This window comes from Chiloscyllium plagiosum, unplaced genomic scaffold (assembly GCF_037043375.1).
Source record: "Chiloscyllium plagiosum isolate Xiang-an unplaced genomic scaffold, Cpla_swu_hap1 HiC_scaffold_29, whole genome shotgun sequence".
Taxonomy (NCBI): domain Eukaryota; kingdom Metazoa; phylum Chordata; class Chondrichthyes; order Orectolobiformes; family Hemiscylliidae; genus Chiloscyllium; species Chiloscyllium plagiosum.
This window is the reverse complement of record NW_028270167.1, coordinates 57,907,005-57,923,183: the sequence shown is the minus strand read 5'-3', so window position 1 is coordinate 57,923,183 and position 16,179 is coordinate 57,907,005.

Sequence of the window (16,179 nt, the reverse complement as noted above, 5' to 3'; positions counted from 1 at the left end):
GAAATAGGCCCTTCGGCCCAACAAGTCCACACCGACCCGCCGAAGCGCAACCCACCCATACCCCGACATCCACCCCTTACCTAACACTACGGGCAATTTAGCATGGCCAATTCACCTGACCTGCACATCTTTGGACTGTGGGAGGAAACCGGAGCACCCGGAGGAAACCCACGCAAACACAGGAAGAATGTGCAAACTCCACACAGTCAGTCGCCTGAGGCGGGAATTGAACCTGGGTCTCTGGCGCTGTGATGCAACAGTGCTGACCATTGTGCCACCGTGCCGCCCACAGCACGGAGAGAGAAGGGTGTGAGATAGAGTGGAGAGAGAAAGACAGAGAGACAGAGAGAGGAGAGAGCGGGAGATAGGAGATACAGAGGGAGAGGGGGAGGGAAGAGAGAGCGGAAGAGTGAGAGAGATGGAGAGAGAGGGAAGAGAGAAAGGGGAGAGAGAGTGTGAGGGGGAGAGAGAGAGGGTGAATAGAACGAGAGGGGAGAGTGGGGAGATAGAGAGGGGTGTAAGAGAGAGAGGAGGAGTGAGAAAAAGACGAGAGGGAGAGACCACGCATAGAGACAGAATGGAGACAGCGTGGAGGGGTAGAGAGTGAAGGGGAGAGACGAGAGAGCGAGATAGAGGGGAGAGAGAGAGGAGAGAGAGTGCGGGGAGAGGGGAGGCGTGAAGGACAGGGATTAGAGAGAGTGGGGAGAGAGAGGAGAGAGACATAGACAAGAGAGACAAAGGGAGGAGGAGAGAGGGAGAGATGGGATGTTTGAGAGAGAGAGGGAGGGACGGAGAGGGGAGGGACAGAGAGGTGAGAGAGAGAGCGGGGGAGAGAGGAGAGAGACAGAGAGAGGAGAGAGAAAGGGAGGAGGAGAGAGAGGGAGAGAGGGGAGGGGTGAGAGAGAGAGGGAGGGAAAGGGAGATGGAGAGAGGGGGAGGGAGAGAAAGGTTAGAGAAAGAGAGTGTGGAGAGAGGAGAGTGACAGAGAGAGGAGATAGAAGGAGGGAGGGGGAAGAGAGGGAGAGAGGGGAGGGAAGAGAGAGAGGGAGGGGAAGAGGGGGTAGAGCGTGGTGAGAGAGAGAGGGAGTGACAGAGAGAGGAGAGTTATCAGGGAGACAGGGTGAGAGAGAGGAGGAGTGAGAGAGACACGAGAGGGAGAGAGGGATAGAGAGATAGGAGGGAGAGAGAGACGACACAGAGAGAGATGATGGAGGGAGTTGAGGGGTAGAGAGTGAAGGGGAGAGATGAGAGAGAGAGAGATTGAGTGGAGAGAGAGAGGGGAGAAGGAGAAGGGAGAGAGAGAGGGGAGAGCGAAAGCGGGGAGAGAGAAGAGAGAGAGACATAGCCAGGAGAGAGAAAGGGAGGAGGATAGAGAGGGAAAGAGGGGAGGGGTTATAGAGAGAGGGAGGAAGAGAGAGAGAGGGAAGGGAGAGAGTGGTGACCGAGAGAGCGCGGCGTGATTGGAGAGAGAGACAGAGAGAGGGAGGGATGCAGAGAGAGAGGGAGAGAGGGGAGGGAAGAGAGAGGAGGATGGTGAGAGAGAGGAGGATGGAGAGAGAGGGAAGAGAGGGGAGAGAGAGCGTGAGGGGGAGAGAGGGGGGAGAGAGAGAGGAGGGGGAGATAGAGAGGGGTGTAAAAGAGAGAGGATGAGTGAGAGAGAGACGAGAGGGAAAGAGGTAGAGAGGGACGACGCAGAGGGAGAGAATAGAGAGAGAATGGAGAGAGAGAGTGGTGTGGTAGAGACTGGACTGGGAGAGACGTGACAGCGAGATAAAGGGGAGAGAGAGAGCGGAGAGACAGTGATAGGAGAGAGATGGAGGGAGGGGAGAGAGAGGGAGAAAGGTGATAGAGAGAGTGGAGTGGAGAGATGATAGAGAGTGGAGAGTGAGAGAGGGAGTGGGAGAGAGCGAGAGAGGGTGGGGAGAGAGAGTGTGGGAGACAGACTGAGAAAGGGGAGAGAGATAAAGACAGAGAGGAGAGTGATAGTTAGGGGAGAGACAGAATGATGAAGGGAGGAGAGAGAGAGACGAGAGGGAGAAAGTGACGACGCAGAGAGTGGATGGATATATAGGTTGAGAGAGAGGGGCAAGAGACAGAGAGTGGAGGAGTGAGGCAGCGGGGAGAGAGATGGGGGAGAGAGAGTGGGTGCGAGAGTGGGGGAGCGAGAGTGGGGGAGAGCGGAGAGAGAAAGGGGAGAGAGGGAGAGTGAGGGGAGAGAAACCCGGGAAAAGAGCAAGGGAGGGGAGAGAGAGACACAGGGAGGGCAGAGAGAGAGTGAGGGATGGAGGAGAGATAGAGAGGGGAGAGAGAGAACCGGACAGACAGGCAAGAAGAGAGAGAGAGAGGGGAGAGAGGGAGAGAGGGGAGGGGAGACAGAGAGGGAGGAGAGACAGACAGACGAGTGGAGAGGAGTGAGAGAGAGAGGATAGGGAGAGAAGCGGGAGACAGAGGAGGGAGATAGAGGACAGAGGATATATAGAGAGTGAAGGGCGAGAGAGAGAGAACGTAGAGAGAGCGATGGAGCGCGGAGAAAGACAGGGAAGGGAGAGAGAGTGAGTCAGGAAGGAGAGAGACCGAGGTAAAGGGGAAAGAGAAAGAGCGGGGAGAGAGGAGAGAGAGGGGGAGGGGAGGGAGAAGGAGAGCGGAGAGGGGAGAGAGAGGGATGGAAGAGGGAAAGGGGAGAGAGAGATGGAGAGAGATGGGAGTGGGACAGAGGGGAGAGAGAAAGAGAGAGGAGAGTGAGAGTGGGGACAGAGAAAGAGGGGAGAGAGAGAATGAGGGGGAGAGAGGGGGAGAGGGGGAAATTGAGAGGTGAGAGAGAGGGGGTGAGAATAGAGGAAGAGAGGAGAGAAAGTGGGGAAAGAGAGAGATCGATGGGTTAGAGAAAGGAGAGAGACAGAGAGGGGGGGAGAGAGTGAGCGGGATGAGAAAAAGAGGGAGGGAAAACACTATATAGGACAAACAGGAAGACAGCTAACGATCCGCATACATGAACACCAACTAGCCACGAAACGACACGACCAGGTATCCTTAGTAGCCACACACGCAGACAACAAGCAACATGAATTCGACTGGGACAACACTACCATCATAGGCCAAGCCAAACAAAGAACAGCCAGGAATTCCTAGAGGCATGGCACTCATCCACAAACTCCATCAACAAACAAATTGACCTGGACCCAATATACCGGCCTCTACAGCGGACAGCTGAAACTGACAACAGGAAGCGGCAGGGACAGGCCACTATAAATACCGGAGGAAACATCACAGAAGCGCTTCGCAGGAGGCTCCCAAGCACTGATGATGTCGCCTAGTCAGGGGACGAAACGTTTGCAACAAAAACTTCCAGCTCGGCGAACAGAACCACAACAACGAGCACCCGAGCTACAAATCTTCTCCCAAACTTTGAAGAGAGAGATGGAGAGAGAGGAGTAAGAGAGAGAGCGGTGGAGAGAGAGGAGAGACAGAGAGAGGAGGGAGAGAGAGGGAGTGGGAGAGAGAGGGAGAGAGGGGAGGGGAGAGAGAAAGAGGGAGGAAAAGAGATGGAGAGAGAGGAGAGAGAGAGGGGCAGACAGTGCGAGAGAGGCGGGTGAGAAAAAGACGGGGGAGTGTGCGAGATGGAAAGACAGGGGATGGAGAGAGAGGGTAGCGAGACCGGAGAGAGAGACAGAGAGAGGCAGAGAGTGGATAGAGAAAGGGAGGAGACAGGGAGAGAGGGGAGAGGAGAGACAAAGAGTGAGGGAGAGAGAGGAGAGAGAGAGACAGAGAGAGGAGAAAGCGGGGAGAGAGAGGGAGAGAGAGGATTGAAGTGAGAGAGGGGTAGAGAGAGAGGAAAGAGAGAGAGGGGGAGAGAGGGGTAAGAGAGGGGGTGAGAGAGGAAGAGGAGAGTGAGAGGGGAGAGGGGAGAGAGAGGAGTAGTGAGAGTGAGATGAGAGGGAAAGAGGCCGATAGAGACAGGAGGGAGAGAGAGACGTTGCAGAGAGAGAGAGGATGGAGAGAGCAGAGGGAAGAGAGTGAACTGGGATAGACGAGAGAGAGATAGAGGAGAGAGAGGGAGGGAGAGAGGGACGGAGAGAAGAGAGAGTGGGGGAGCGAGGAAAGAGAAGGAGAAAGGCGAGAGAGAGCGTGGCGGGAAGAGAGGAGAGAGATCGACAGAGTGGAGAGAGAGAGAGAGTGGGAGAGAGAGGCAGAGCAGTGAGGGAAGACAGAGGGAGGAAAGAGAGAGAGGAGAGAGGTGGAGAGAGTGGAGAGTGAGAGAGAGGGGAAAGAGAAATAGAGAGAGGGGAGAGAGAGAGTGGGACAAAGAGAGGGTAGAGAGAGAGTGAGGTAGAGAGTGGAGAGAGAGGGGGATTGGGAGAGCCGGAGAGAGAGAGGGTGAGAGAAAGGTGGAGAGAGGGAGGGGGAGAGAGACAGGGGAGAGAGAGAGGACGATAGAGGGAAGAGATAGAGAGAGATGGGAGGGAGAGAGGGAAGAGAGAGTGTGAGGGAGGAGAGGTAGAGGGAAAGGGGAGAGAAAGAGGGAGAGAGATTGGTGTGACGGAGGGAAGATACGGGGAGAGAGAGGGGAGAGTGAAGGAGGGGGAGAGAGAGGGGGAGAGGGAGAGGGAGTGAGAGGGGAGAGAGAGGTGGGGAGAGAGAGGGGAGAGAACGGTGGAGAGAGGGAGGGGGAGAGAGACAAGGGAGAGAGAGAGGGCGATAGAGGGGAGAGATAGAGAGAGATGGGAGGGAGAGAGGGGAGAGACAGTGTGAGGGAGGAGAGGTAGAGGGAAAGTGGAGAGAAAGAGGGAGAGAGATTGGTGTGACGGGGGGAAGATAACGGGGAGAGAGAGGGAGAGTGAAGGAGGGGAAGAGAGAGGGAGTGAGAGGTGGGGAGAGAGGGAGAGAGAGAGATGGAGAGAGAGAGAGGACACAGGGAGGGGGAGGAGAATGGGGAGGGGTGAGATAGAGAGAGGGGAGAGAGAGAGGAGGGAAGAGGGAGTGGGGGAGGGAGAGCATGTGAGAGGGAGGTGAGAGGGAATTGAGAGAGGGGAGAAAGAGATAGAGGGAACAGAGAGGGGAGTGACAGCGGGGGGAGAGAAAGACACGGAGGGCGAGAGAATGGGATGAGAGAGAGGGGAGAGATAGTGGGGAGTGAGAGAGGAGGGAGAGAGAGAAGATGGAGAGCGAGAGGAGGGTGAGAGAGGAGGGTGAGAGTGAGGAAGGAGAGAGAGGATGGAGAGTGAGCTGAGGGAGATAGACGACAGGTAGAGAGGGATATAGATCACCGATGCAGAGAGCGCGGAGGGGGAGAGAGAGGGAGAGAGGGGTGTAAGTGAGACGGGAGAGAGGGAGGGAGAGAGAGAGAGGAGAGACAGGGGAAGGAGAGGGTGGAGAGAAGGGGGACAGAGAGAGAGGGGAGACAGAGGCTAGAGAGAGTGAGAGAGACAGGGGAGAGAGAGACGGGGACAGAACGAGAGCGGGGAGGGTGCGAGAGGGGAGAGAGAGAAGGGAAGGGATAAGGGGAGGGAGAGACAGGAGAGAGAGGTGAGACAGAGAGAGGGGAGAGCAGGGGACGGGAGAGAGAGATTGAGAGGAGACAGCGTGAGAGAGGGAGGAGAGAGCGAGACAGAAAAGGGAGAAGCAGGGGAGAGGAGAGATTGACAACGCAGAGAGACAATGGAGAGAGAGAGAGAGATTGAGAGAGAGTGGGGGAGAGATAAGGGCAGAGAGTGTGCGTGAGAGAGAGTGGACATATAGAGACGGGAGAGAGAGATGAAAGGGAGGGAAGAGAGAGAGTATGAGAGGGAGGAGAGAGGGATGTGAGAGAGATGGGAGAGTAATAGAGGCGAGAGAGGGTGAGGGACACAGAGGGGGAGAGAGAGTGAGAGAGAGACGGAGGGGACAGGGGAGTGAGAGATAGGGGAGAGATAGAGGGGAGGGAGAGGAGGGAGAGAGAGAGAGGAAGGAGAGTGAGAGGAGGCAGAGAAAGAGGAGGGAGAGTGAGATCAGAGGGAAAGAGAGACTAGAGGGAGAGAGGGGAGAGAGAGAGGGGGAGAATGGAGGTACAGGGAGAGATACAGAGACGGGAGAGAGAGAGGGAGGGGAGAGCAAGACTGTGAGAGGGAGAAGTGAGGGACGTGAGAGAGAGAGGGGGAGAGAGAGATAAAGAGGAGAGAGGGGAGAGAGAGGAGGGAGAGAAAGGATGGAGAGCGAGAGGAGACAGACAGAGGATGGAGAGTGGGATGAGAGGGAGAGAGAGGAGAGAGGGAGAGAGAGACGACGTAGAGAGAGCGGAGGAGGAGAGAGAGGGGAGAGAGGGAGGGAACAGAAAGACAGGGGAGAGAGAGTGAGGGCAGACGGGGTGAGAGAGGGAGGAGAGGGAGAGACAAAACTGTGAGAGAGACATGAGAGATGGAGAGATTGACGACACAGAGAGAGTATGGAGAGAGAGGGAGGTTGAGAGAGGGGATAAGAGAGAGTGTGGAGGAGAGAAGGGGAGAGAGTAGGGGAGAGAGGAGGGGATGGAGAGTGGGAGATAGAGAGTGTGCAGAGAAAATGGAGAGAAAGGGCGGGGAGAGAGAATAGGGAAGACAGTGAATAAGAGGGGAGAGAGAGGGAAGAGAGCGAGGTAGGTGAGAGAGAGAGACAGGAAGGGGAGAGAGAGAGTTAGGGAGGGGGGAGAGAGGGATGGCAGAGAGAGGAAGGGTAGAGGAAAAGGGAAGAGAGAGCGCAGGTGAAGAGTGAAGAGAAACAGAGTGGAGAGAAATAGGGAAGGGGAGAGAGAGATGAAAGAGAGAGCATGAAGACAGAGAGGAGGGAGAGAGGGGTAGGGAGAGAGAGGCGAGAGGGAGAGAGAGGCGAGAAGGAGATAGGGAGAGAGCGACGACGTCGCAGGGAGAGAGGATGGAGAGAGAGAGGACAGAGAGAGCGGACAGAGAGAGAGGGTGTGAGAGGGTCGAGAGGGAGGGAAGACAGCGTCAGGTGAGAGAAAGAGAGGGGACAAAGCGAGAAGGGGATAGAGAGGCAAGAGAGAGAGAGAGGGAGAGAGAGGGGAAAGAGAGAGAGTGGAGGAGGACGAGAGAGGGGTGACAGACAGAGAGGGGAGAGAAACTGTCATGGAGGGCAGAGAGAAAGAGAAAAGGAGTGATAGGGAGAAGGGGAGGGGAGAAAGAAAGGGAGGGGAGAGAGTGGAAGAGAGAGGTGGAGAGAGAGGGGTATTAGACCAGGGACAAAGATAGAGGGGAGAGAGAAAGGGGGAGAGAGAGAAGGAAGGGAGAGGGAGAGGGGTGAGGGGGGGGAGAGAGAGAGACGGAGAGATAGGACAGGGAGAGAGGGAGAGAGAGAGAGAGAGATAGAAGGGAGAGAGAGAAAGGGGAGAGAGGGGGGAGAGAGAGAAAGAGAGTGGAGAAGAGAGAGAGAGGGTAGAGAGAGGGGGGCAGAGAGAGAGATGGAGAGCGAGGAGAGGGAGAGAGCGATAGAGAGGAGAGTTCGAGGGGAAAGAGAGAGGGGGAGGGAAAGTGTGGCGGAGAGAGAGAGGGGTGAGATAGAGAGAGGGAGAGAGAGCAGGGGAGAGAAAATGGGGAGCGAGAGAAGGGGTGAGAGAGGGGGGAGAAAGAGATGGGAGAGAGAGAGGTGGGAGAGAGAGGAGGCAGAGAGGATGCTGAGAGAGAAGGGAGAGATAGAGGGTAGAGAGAGGGGGAGAGAGGGTGGGAAGAGAGAGGGGTGAGATAGGGCGACAGGTCAGAGTGGAGAGAGAGGAGAGGGGGAGAGGGAGAGAGGGGGGAGAGAGAGGAGAGAGAGATAGAGACGAGAGTAAGAGAGTGACGACGAGAGAGAAAGAATTTCGAGAGAGAGGTTGAGAGAGAGTGGGAAGAGGGAGAGGGGAGAGAGGGGGAAATAGACAGAGAGACTGAAGGGAGAGAGAGGGGAGAGATGGGGAGAGGGAGGGGAGAGGGGGTGCGGTCAGAGGGGGAGGGAGAGAGAAGTTAAGGAGAGAGCGGGAGAGAAGAGAGATAGTCAAGAGAGAGTGAGAGTGGGAGGAGCGAAAGAAAGGGGAGAGAGAGTAGAGAGATGGTGGGTGATAGAGGGATGGAGAGACAGGGGAGAAGAGAGCGGGGAGAGAGGACAGAGAGAGGACAGAGAGAGGGGTTGGAGAGGGGTTGGGGACGGGTGAGAGAGGGACGAGAGAGGGGGTGAGAGACGGGGGAAGAGAGAGATGGTTGAGAGAGAGCGGAGATAGAGAGAGGAGAGAGAAGAGAGAGATGAGAATGAGAGAGAGGGAGACATATGGGGAGAGGGGGGCGGGGAGAGTGAGGACGGGGGAGAGAAAGTGGGGGAGAGAGGGGGGAAAGGGAGTGGGGGACAGAGAAGGGAGAGAGGGAGAAGGTGGGGGAGAGAGAAGGGGGAGAGGAGGAGAGAGAGCGGCGGGAGAGGAGAGAGTGGGAGAGGGTGGGGAAGAAAGAGAGTGTGGGAGAGAAAGTGAGAAAGGGGAGAGAGAGAAAGACAGAGAGGAGAGAGACAGTGAGGGGAGAGACAGAATGTGGGAGGGAGGAGAGAGAGACGAGAGGGAGAGAGTGCCGACGCAGAGAGTGGATGGAGAGAGAGGTTGAGAAAGAGGGGAAAGAGACAGAGAGTGGAGGATTGAGACAGCGAGGAGAGAGTTGGGGAGAGAGAGTGGGTGAGAGAGAGTGCGGGAGCGAGAGTGGAGGAGAGACGCGAGAGGGGAGAGAGGGAGAGTGAGGGGAGAGAAAGAGGGGAGAGAGCGAGGGAGGGGAGAGAGAGAGACAAACAGGGAGGGCAGAGAGAGAGGGGGATGGAGGAGAGATAGAGAGGGGAGAGAGAACGGGACAGAGAGGAAGGGAGAGAGAGGGGGAAGAGGGAGAGAGGGGAGGGGGGAGAGAGAGGGAGGAGAGACATACAGAGGGGTGGATAGGAGTGAGAGAGGATAGAGAGAGAAGCGGTAGACAGAGGAGAGAAAGAGAAGACAGTGGAGATAGAGAGAGTGAGGTGAGAGCGAGAGTAGAGTTAGCGAGGGAGGGCGGAGAGAGACATGGAGGGGAGAGAGAAAGAGAGTGGGGAGGGAGAAGGAGAACGGTGAGGGGGGAGAGAGAGGGAAGGGAGAGAGAGAGGGGAGAGAGATGGAGAGAGACGGGATTGAGAGAGAGGGGTGAGAGAAAAAGAGAGTGTCATGAGAGAGGGGAGAGAGAAAATGTGGGAGAGAGAGTGAGGGGTAGAGAGGGGGAGGGACAGCGAGAGGAGAGATAGAGGGGAGAGAGGGGGAGAGAGGAGGGAAGTGAGAGAGAGGGGTAGAGAGAGAGGGGGAGTGAGAGAGGGTATAGAGAAAGATGGGGGAGAGGGGAGAGGGTAGAAGTGGGGGAGAAAGCGAGATGAGAGACAGGGGACTGAGAATAGAGCGAGAGATGAGAGAGGGGGGAAAGAGACAGTGAGGGGAGAGAGATAGAGAGAGGAGAGAGACAGGGAGGGGAGAGTGATTGAGCGGGATGAGAGAAAGAGGGAGGGATAGAGAGATGGAGAGAGAGAGGAGAGAGAGCGACGGAGAGAAATGAGAGAGAGAGACAGAGAGAAGAGAGGGAGAAGGAGGGGAGAGAGAGATTGAGAGAGGGGAGCGGTGAGAGACAGAGGGAGTGAGCATGCGAGATGGAAAGAGAGGGGAGGGAGAGAGAGGGTATCGAGAGGGGTGAGAGAGGAGAGAGAACAGAGAGAGGAGAGAGAAAGGGAGGGTAGGAGACAGGTAGAGGGGGAGGGGAGAGAGAACGAGGGAGGAAGAGCGAGATGGAGAGAGAGGAGTGAGAGAGAGCTAGGGAGAGAGAGGAGAGAGAGACAGAGAGAGGAGAGAGGGGAGAGAGAGGGAGAGAGGAGGGAAGTGAGAGAGAGGGTGGAGAGAGAGAGGGGGAAGAGAGAGAGGGAGAGAGGGATGACAGAGATGGGGGTGAGAGGGGGAGAGGAGAGTGAGAGGGAGAGAGAGGGGGAGAGAGACGAGAGGGAGAGACGCTAGGGATAGAGAGAGACAAGAGGGAGAGAGACGACGCAGAGAGAGAGGATGGAGAGAACGGATGGAAGAGAGTGGAGGGGATAGAGATAAGAGAGAGAGGTAGGGGAGAGAGGGGTCGAGAGAGGAGAGAGAGGGGAGAGACAGAGAGAGATGGGAGGGAAAGAGAGAGGAGAGCGAGAGAGTGGGGGAGAGAGGGGAGAGAGAGACAGAGAGTGGAGAAAGTGAGAGGGTGGGGAGAGAGAGGGAGAGCGGTGAGGGGAGAGAGAAGGAGAGTGGTGAGGAGTGAGAGGGGGGAGAGAGAGTGGAGATAGAGATGGAAAGAGAGGACTGAGAGAGAGTGGAGAGAGAAAGAGAGAGGGGGAGAGAGAGAGTGGAGATAGAGAGACGGGGAGAGAGAGAGGGGGAGAGACAAAGAGGAGAGACATAGAGGAGATAGAGGGCTGAGAATGGGGGAGAAAGGAGAGAGAAAGGAGAGAGAGCGCGCGGGGGAGAGAGACGAGGCAGAGAGACTGAGAGAGGAGAGATAAAGGGAGGGGGAGAGAGAGGGAGAGAAACGAGGGGCGAGAGAGACAGGGAGAGAGATTGGAGGGAGAAAGGTGAGAGAGAGAGCGCGGGGGGAGAGACGAGAGAAAGGGTGGGTGGAGAGAGAGGGAGAGAGGGGAGGGAAGAAAGAGAGAGAGGGATGGGATGAGAGAGAGATGGAGAGAGGGAAGAGAGAGGAGGGACAGAGAGTGCGATGGGGAAAAAGAGGGATAAGAGAGAGAGGGGAGAAAGGGGGAGATAAGAGGGGTGTAAGGGAGAGAGGAGGAGTGAGAGAGAGACGAGAGGGAGAGAGGGAGAGAGAGACGAGGGGGAGAGAGACGACGCAGAGAGAGAGGATGGAGAGAGACTGGACGGGCAGAAAGTGGAGGGGGAGAGACGAGAGAGCGAGGTAGAAGGGAGAGAAAGAGAGGGGAGAGAGAGAGGGAAGAGAGAGTGAGGGGAGAGAGAGGGAGGGAAGGGAGAGAGAGGGTGAGGGAGGGAGGAGAGAGAGGAAGAAAGGTGAGAGAGAGAGCAGATTGGAGAGACGAGAGAGAGACAGAGAGTGGAGAGTGAGAGAGGGAGTGGGAGAGAGTGAGAGAGAGGGGGTGGGAGAAAGGGGGAGAGAGTGGAGAGAGAGAGCGCGGGGGTAGAGAGGATTGCGAGAGAGAGAGAGAGAGAGCAGAGAGAGGGGAGAGAAGGGAGAGATGGGAGGGAAGGGAGAGAGGGAGGGTAGAAAGAAAGGGCAAATACATATGGAGAGAACGGTGTGAGAGAGAGGGAGAGAGAGTGGAGAGATAGAGAGACGTGAGAGAGAGAGAGACATGAGGGAGAGAGAGTAGAGAGACAGTGAGGGATGGAGGAGAGAGAGAGATAAAAGGGAGAGAGAGAGAGATCGAGAGAGTAGGAAGTGAGGGGAGAAAGAAAGAGAGGGGAGAGAGAGAGGGGACAGAGAGAGAGGGAGAGAGAGAGAGTGAGGAACAGAGAGGAGGCGAGAGAGAGGGGGAGATAGAGAGACGGGGAGATTGAGAGGGGAGAGAGAGAGGGTAGAGAGAGTTGTGAATGGGGAGAGAGGAGCGAGAGAGAAAGGGGAGAGAGAGAAGAGTGAGAGAGACATCGATAGGCAAGAGGGAAGGAGGGGAGCGAAAGGGAGATGGAGAGGGGTGAGAGAGAACGGTAGAGAGAAAGAGAGATGGAGAGAGGGGACGGCGAGAGTGGGAAGAGAGAGCGCGGGGAGAGAGGAGAGAGAGACAGAGAGAGGAGTGAGAGAGAGGGAGGGGAGAGAGGGAGAGAGGGGAGGGAAGAGATAGAGAGGGATGGGGAGAGAGCGAGAGATGGAGAGGGGGGAGAGAGTGGGGGGAGACAGAGAGAGGGAGGGGCAAGAGTGTGAAAGTCAGGGAGGGGTGAGAGAGAGAGGGCTGAGAGAGGTAGAGGAGAGTGAGCGGGAAGAGAGAGGGGAGAGAGAAGGAGTGGGAGAGAGGGTTAGAGAAACGGGAGGGAGAGAGAGACGACGCAGAGAGAGAGGATGGAGAGAGAGTGTAGGGGTAGAGAGTGAAGGGGAGAGACAAGAGAGCGAGATAGAGGGGAGAGACAGAGGGGACAAGGAAAGGCGAGAGTGCGAGAGGGAAGGGACAGAAAGAGTGAGGGAGGAGAGAGAGGGAGAATGGTGAGAGAGAGAGAGAGCAGAGGGGAGAGAGGATAGAGAGAGACAGAGAATGGAGAGAGAGGGAGTGGGAGAGAGGGAGAGAGAGAACGGGGGAGAGAAAGGAGAGAGAGAGGGAGGGAAAAGAGAGGGATGGAGGTAAGTGAGAGAGAGCGAGGGAGGGAGGAGAGAGGTAGAAAGGTGAGAGAGAGCGGAGGGAAGACAGAAGAGAGAGCGACAGAGAGTGGAGAGAGAGAGACGGAGTGGGAGAGAGAGGGAAAGCTGTGAGGGAAGACAGAGGGCGGGAAGAGAGAGATGGAAAGAGAGTGGAGAGAGAGATGTAAAAAGAGTGGATTGAGAGAGAAGGGAGAGAGAAAGAGAGAGGGGAGAGCGAGAGGGGACAGAGAGAGAGAGCTGTGGGGGAGTGAGAGAGAGTGAGGCAGAGAGTGGAGAGAGAGGAATTGGGAGAGAGGGAGAGAGGGGGGTGAGAGAGAGGAAGGGAGGGAGGAGAGATAGAAAGAAAGGGGAGAGAGAGAGCGCGGGATAGATAGGGGAGAGAGAGAGACAGAGTGGAGAGCTAGAGGAAGGGAAAAGAGGGAGAGCGGTGAGGGGAGACAGAGAGGAATAGGGAGAGAAATAGATGGAGGGAGTGGGGAGAGAGGGGGAGAGAGAGAGGGGAGAGAGAGAAGGTGTGGGAGAGAGAGGAGAGAGGCAGCTGAGAATGAGGGGAGAGGAGCGAGAGGGCAAGTGAAGAGAGAAAGAGAGGAGAGAGAGATACGTAGAGAGGAATGAGAGGTGGCGGGGGAGAGAGAGGGAGAGAGGGGAGGGCGAGAGAGGAGAGAAAAAGAGCGGGAGAGAGAGAGGAGAGAGAGAGAGACAGAGAGTGGAGAGCGCGGGGAGGGGGAGAGAGGGAGAGGGGAGGGAAGAGAGAGAGAGCGAAAGGAGGAGAGAGAGTGAGGAGGACAGTGAGAGGGAGGGGGAAGAGAGAGGGGGGGAGAGCGCGGAGAGTGAGCAGGGAGTAAGAGGGTAGAGAGAGGAGGAATGAGAGAGAGACGAGAGAGAGAGACGGTTAGAGAGATGAGAGGGAGAGAGAGACGACGCAGAGAGAGAGGATGGAGAGAGAGTTGAGGGGTAGAAAGTGAAGGGGGAGAGAGGAGAGAGAGATAGAGGGGGAGAGAGAGGGGAGAGAGAGTGGAGAGAGAGTTGAGGGTGAGAGGACAGCGAGAGAGAGGGAGACAGAGAGCGGAGAGAGGGGGAGAGAAGGGAGAGATGGGAGGGAAGGGAGAGAAGAAGGGTAGAGAGAGAGAGAGGGAGAGATATATGGAGAGAAAGCGGAATAAGAGAGGGTGGAGAGTGAGGGCGAGAGAGGGGGAGGGAGGGAAGAAAGAGAGATTGGAGAGAGAGTAGAGAGAAAGAGAGTGTGGGAGAGAGAGATGAGGGAGAGAGAGGGGATAGAGGAGAGCGAGACAGAGACAGGAGAGAAAGAGGGAGGAGGTGAGAGAGGGAGAGAGAGGGGGGAGAGAGAGGGAGAGAGGGGGAGAGAGAGGGAGAGAGCGAGAGAGAGATATGGAGAGAGGGGAGAGACATGGAAGAGAGAGAGGGGATGTGCGATAGAATGAGGAGAGAGAGGGAGAAGAGAGGGGGAAAGAGAGAGAGAACAGAGGCAGAGAGGGGAGAGACAGGGGAGAGAGTGAAGGGAGAGAGAGGGGGAGAGAGAGACGAGAGAGAGAGGGAGAGAAACGAGAGGGAGAGGTAGAGGACGCAGAGAGAGTGGATGGACTGAGAGTGGAGGGGAAGAAAGAGGGGAGAGAGAGAGGAGAGAGAAGGGCAGAGATAGAGTGGAGAGAGCGGAGAGAGAGCGAGGGAGGTGAGAGAGAGTCAGGGACTGGAGAGAGAGAGTGGGGAGGAGAGGGAGAGAAAGACAGAGAGAAGAGAGACAGAGAGGGCGAGAGACAGAGAGAGTGATGGAGAGAGATGGAGAGAGGGGAAGGGCGAGAGAGAGGGAGAGAAGAGAGAGGGGAGAGAGATGGAGAGGGGGCGTGAGAGAAAGGGGAGGAAGAGAGGGGATAGAGTGAGAAGGGGAGTGAGAGGGAGGCGGAAAGAGACGGAGTGTGAGAGAAAGGGGGAGAGAGATGGAAGAGACAGAGAGAGAGGAGAGAGAGGGGAGAAAGAGAGAGGGGAGAGGGGGTGAGAGGGAGAGAAAGGCGGGACTGTTAGAGACGAGGGAGAGTGTTACGATGCAGTGAGAGAGGATGAAGAGAGAGTTTGAGAGAGGGGGTCAGAGAGAGTGGGGAGGAGAGAAAGAGGGAGAGGGGGAGAGAGAGGGGAGCGATATAGAGACGAGAAGGAGAGAGCGACGACACAGAGAGGGAGAGTTGAGTGAGAGAGAGGTTGAGAGGGAAGGGGAAGAGGGAAAGAGGAGTAGAGAGAGACAGGTTGTGAGAGAGAGGGCGAGAGAGAGGGGGGGAGAGAGGGGAGAGAGAGTGGGGAGAGAGGAAGGGGGAGAGAGTGAGTGAGGGAGGACAGACAGAGAGAGAGGGAAGGGTGAGAGAGAGGAGAGGGGTGAATGTGAGTAGAGAGGGGCGAGGGAGAGGGAGGAGAGGGAGAATGGGAGGAGGAGAGAGTGAGGGCGGAAGAGAGAGAGAGCGGGGAGAGAGAGGGGAGAGGTAGAGAGAGGAGAGAGATATAGAGATGAGAGGGAGAAAGCGACGATGCAGAGAGAGAGGATGGCGAAAAGAGTTTCAGAGAGAAGGGGGAAAGAGGGGGGAGGCAGAGAGAGAGAGGGATTGTGAGAGAGAGGGGAGAGAGAGAGGGAAAAGTGAGGGGGAGCGAGAGTGGGGAAGAGAGAGGGGGAAGTGAGAGTGTGGGGAGAGAGGGGGAGAGCGAGGGGGTGAGAGAGAGAGAGGGGAGAGAGAGAGGAATGAGAGAGAGGATGGAGAGAGAGTGTAGGGAAGAGAGGGGAGAGAGAGTATGCGGAGCGAGAGTGGGGGAGAGCGCGGGCAAGTAAGAGAGTGGGGCAGAGACGTGAAGAGAGAGGGGGTGAGAGAGGGGGGAGAGGGTGGGGAGAGGGAGAGGGGAGAGAGAGAGTCTAGGGGAGAGGGGGAGAGAGAGTGCGCGGAGAAAGAGTGGACGCGGGAGAGAGTGAGAGAGGGAGGACAGACAGAGAGAGAGGGAAGGGTGAGAGAGAGGAGAGAGGGGGTGAATGTGGGTAGAGAGGGGAGAGAGATTCAGAGAGGGAGGAGAGAGAAAGGGGAGAGAGAGAGAGCAGGGGAGAGAGGGGAGAGATGGAGAGGAGGGAGAGAAATGGAGAGGGCGAGAGAGAGTGGAAATAGAGAGGGGGAGAGGGGAGAGAGAGGGGAATCAAAAGTGTGGGAGAGAGGGGGAAGTGAGACAGAGGGGAGAGAGAGGTGAGAGAGAGAATGGAGAGAGAGTGAGAGGGGGAGAGAGAGAGGCGAGAGAGCGAGAGAGGGGAGAAAGCGAGCGAGGGGAGTGAGTGACGACCCAGAGAGAGAGGAAGGTGAGAGAGGTTGAGAGAGAGGGGGAGAATGGGGGAAAGAAGGGAGAGAGAGGGAGGGGAGAGAGAAAAACTAGAGCGCGGGGGAGAGTGGTGTGAGAGAGAAGAGAGAGTGGGAGGGGGAGAGACAGGGGGTCGAGAGTGAGGGGAGAGAGAGCTGGTGAGTGAAAGAGGGGAGAGAGAGAGGGAAGAAACAAAGGATTGAGAGAGAGAGAGGATGGAGAGAATGGAGGAGGGAGAGAAAGGGGAGAGAGAAAGGGAAGAGAGCGAGGGAGGGAAGAGAGAGACAGTGAGGGAATAGAGAAAGTGGAGAGAGTGAGAAAGAGGTAGTAGAGATAGAGACGAGAGAGAGAGAGGATGGAGAGAATGGAGGAGGGAGAGAAAGGGGAGAGAGAAAGGGAAGAGAGCGAGGGAGGGAAGAGAGAGACAGTGAGGGGATAGAGAAAGTGGAGAGAGTAAGAAAGAGGTAGTAGAGGTAGAGACGAGAGGGAGAGTGGGGAGACACAGAGAACG